Genomic DNA, 4,030 nt, shown 5'->3' with positions numbered 1-4,030 from the left:
TGGAAGAGGCTCCAAAAATGCTAAACTTAGTTTTGGAAGAGCATATGGCAGAGCAATTGGAAGTGATTGTGTCAAACCTATACATGACTTGTCAGCGGCTGATCCCTTTGCAGAAATGACGATGTTTGCAATATTTGAATTTGGGCGTTTTAATATTTGAATTTGAACCTTGCAATATTTATGGTATTTGTCATATAACGTAATTGGATGTTTAATTTGGTATTGCAATCATGTCATGTTACAAGTATATATATGTTGTTCTTATGTACACAGAGCATAGATGTTCTGTAGGCAGAGCATATCACAACACACATGTACCGCACTAGGTAACCCGTCAGCGATGAATTCATCAATCGCAAACAGTTCATCCAAGTGAACCGTATGCAGTATATCGCACACACCTTCATCTGGCTGCCCGTTTATGTTCTTCTGCCTCATCGCAAACAGTTCATTGAACTGAACCGTATAGCCCTCATCCCACATGCAACTAAATTCTGAACCGTGTTTGGTGCATCCGTCATCACAAACATTTTGCATGTTTTTGGCGGTTTTTTACATAACCGTTTGCGATTATTGCATCGCACACAGTTTCGTCGAAGGGTCTCTGATCGTAGTGTCGCATTAGCAGCATCCTGCAGTAGTGAACCGGGACTAATGAGCTTCACATTAGGCCCTTTTCATACTTGTGTACCACCCTTGAAATGCACAAATTCTTCCATGGACCATATTTCTCATATCCTCGAAAGTGGTTAACATCTGTGTTTGTAAAGTAATAACTCATACAATTCAACATATGAAATCATGACACATTAAATTTACAGATTCATGAATTCATTACAACTCTGAGAATTTCATTTCATAATTCAACTCATCGAACTCATGAAAATTAAAATTGCTTTCTACTACTCCTATTGGCCATATCAAAATATCGACTACTCAGCTTCAGCTTTCTTCTGATCTAAACATTCCCTAGCAAAATGTCATGCTTCCTTGCAATGAACACAAATGACTTCTGACATGTCTCAGGGCTTATTTGTGATTGTGTAGGCTCCTTGGATTTTTAGCTTCTTTTATGGACATTTATCAGCGTAATGACCTAAATCCTTGCACGTGAAACATGTGATATTACTCAGGTCCTTTTCTGTAGAAATTGGGTTGTTCTGGGGATGCCTTCATTTTCTCTTCCTGGATTTCCACTACACCACGACACTAGAATAGCGACATGCATCTGTTGGCATAAGTGCACATTAGCGACACGTTGTCTGTCCAAAACAACACCGACACATCAATTGTCAAAGTTTTGGCTAAGCCCATCTTATCTCTTTCTCTGCCCAGCCACTCCTTCTCTTTCTCCCACGCCACACTCTCCCACCTAAACCTAAACCTAGGTCACCTTCCGCCGCCGCCTGACTTGCCGGCCGATTTGCTCACGTTGTTGCCGCATCTCCCACCACCAGCTGCGCCTCCCAAAGCCTCCTTCTAGCATGTGCTGCTTTCCCATGTTCCAACCCCAAGGTGACGCCTTAACAGAAGGCATGGGAGGAGAAGAGGGAGGGAGATCCACCGCGACCGAAGCAGGCCAGGCGGCGACCATGGCACACCCAGATTGTCCAGCGCCGTCGACATCGAGCTCCTCCGCTCCCAGTGCCAGATCCGCATCAGCCTCCATCTCCACAACCATGCACCTACAGCCGCCATGGAAGGTCTCCTCCCCGCCCCTATCTCCCCCGGACTGTTGGTTAGTCTTGTTTTGGCCGCTCGCCTCCCTGATGTGGTTTCCTCACGCACGTGTAGGTGCTCTGTGTGCTTGCTTCTTCCCTTCCTAGGACGCTGCTGCTCCGACGCCATGGACAATTGTAAGAATTTATCTTCTCTCCCCTTCTTCTCGTCTCCTTCCTCCGGACTGTATTTACTTAATGCACCACAGTAATTATTTCTTCAGAGAGGAGAAGAGGACATGTCTTGGAACCCAAATTTCCTTCATGAACAAATGAAGCACAATCCTTTGCAGTAGCTGAAGTTTCAGACTGAATACATTACATTGCAGCACCTGAAGTTTCATATTGAATATATTATGTTGGCCACCTGTATTTGGAAAATTTACCTGATGTAGCATGTACATTTAGTTTCCTAGAAGGCCATTGCGCTTGTCATTAATTAGCAACTCACATTCCAAAAGTGCTGGTGGAAAATTTTGAAATTAGTAGTGCAGTTTGCATCTTTGTAATAGAACATGTTATAAGATCAATATTAACCATAAAAATTGTACTCTCTATGTAGTGTATGGGAATTTTTAAGTGATTATGCGAATATACTTTTTCTTCGGTTGTGCATCAGATTTCACAATCATTATTTATTTATTTTAGAGACTAGAAAATGCAGAGAGAGATTATGGGTGTGGTGGCCATTAGTTGCTTCCGCTGTATGTTGACCTACTTGCCTTTCCTTTCACTATACATGCAGCCAAAATTTGTGGGGGGTGTTATATAGGTTAGCAACTGATTATATTGTAGACCATCTGCTCGCAGCTTTTCTAGGATTGTTGTTATTGCCTCAGGGTCCATATGAAACATATTTCCCTTTTGATAATCTGGACATGTAATTTCCTAATAAGCTAGCTCCAAAACAAGACATTGAAATCTTAGTTTCACATTGGATGTTTGGAACATCAATTGAGTACCCTTAGTAATAACCAGAAACCATATTCTCAATATACTGATATTTATTGTCGAACGTGCCTTTTGCTTTTCAAATGGTAATTATTACTTAGCATGTGATGTTGCTTAGTAATAAAATAAACCGTATTTTAGTGTTTTCATTTTCCTTAATTACCAAGTTTAGCGTCCACCTTTTTTATCTAATACACTCCATTATACTCAAATATTTTCTTTACAACCCACACGTGTTGCATTTTTTCTGCTAACAGGAGAGTACCACATTTGTGTAGACTTCCTGTGGCGACCTGACCTCAGACGGTCAAGTCTCTGTGCTTAAGTGTCATCCCTGGATCGGTATTGCTGACACACACAGTACTCGAGGAATTATAACAGAGTTCAATCACACACTTATTACATCGAGTGTCTCATAAAGAGTACTTATTACAATAATATGGCTAAGGCCATCTAAAATAAGATAATTGTGGAAGCGTCGAGGATAAATGAGTCCATCCAACTCCTCGGCAATACCGAATGCATGACAACGACCTAGCGCACCTTACACTTCGTCTAAAAATTCTGCAACATAATACGTTGCAGCCATGTAGGTCAGCACATGGAATATGCTAGCAAGATAACACCAAAGAGCAAAGAACAAATAACATCTATCACTACATTCATATTTGGCTGGTGGAGGCTCTACGGTTATCATTTGCATAAAGCTAGTTTTTCCCTACAACAAAGGAATATATTTTATTTAACTACAAAGTTTGTTGAAAATATTGAGAAGGTACCCCCAACTCAATCCCAAATTAACATTAATACCCCAACAAATTCATTAAGTAAAGTGATGAGATCAACATAGTAATTCAAGTACCAGATACTCAAGATGTCCATAACCGGGGACATGGCTAACCATGATTAGATTGTACACTTTGCAGAGGTTTGCGCACTTTTCCCCACAAGACTCGATCTCCTCCATTGTATTTCTCGCACTACATGATGATTGAGAAATGGATGACCGAGACACAGTCTTTCCGAAGAGGTCCCCTTAACCGATAGATAGGCCGGTACACCTACAACCCCCTACATCTGCTAGCCCATCATGGAAAGGATTCCCACAACTTACTCAACTATGCTAGAGCCCATAATGGCTTGTGGCTGCACACGGAAGTTTTTAGCATGAATAACATTATGATCCCTTTGAGCCTGGGAGCGAACCATAGGATGTTCACACGGGTTCCTCGGGATTTCCTCGGATAACACTGGTATATCCCCAGGTGCCCACAACCAATCCACCCAGATGTGTATTAAAGTAGCCACCTTAAGTTCCCTTAATTAATAATAACTCTCACATCTTTCATGAATCTCTCAAA

The 4,030-nt window shown here is 41.5% G+C and overlaps 1 long non-coding RNA gene across 1 annotated transcript; it reads left to right on the top strand.

Moving 5' to 3' along the window:
• Positions 1-1,364: 1,364 nt before the first annotated feature.
• Positions 1,365-2,178, top strand: LOC119328519. Its single transcript, XR_005158998.1, has 3 exons — positions 1,365-1,703; positions 1,795-1,856; positions 1,943-2,178. It is a non-coding gene; the product is annotated as an uncharacterized LOC119328519 (long non-coding RNA).
• The last annotated feature ends 1,852 nt before the right edge of the window (positions 2,179-4,030 follow it).

This window comes from Triticum dicoccoides, chromosome 7A (assembly GCF_002162155.2).
Source record: "Triticum dicoccoides isolate Atlit2015 ecotype Zavitan chromosome 7A, WEW_v2.0, whole genome shotgun sequence".
NCBI classification, from domain to species: Eukaryota; Viridiplantae; Streptophyta; class Magnoliopsida; order Poales; family Poaceae; genus Triticum; species Triticum dicoccoides.
The sequence above is the reverse complement of the archived record's forward strand: the minus strand, read 5'-3'. Positions and strand labels throughout refer to the sequence as shown.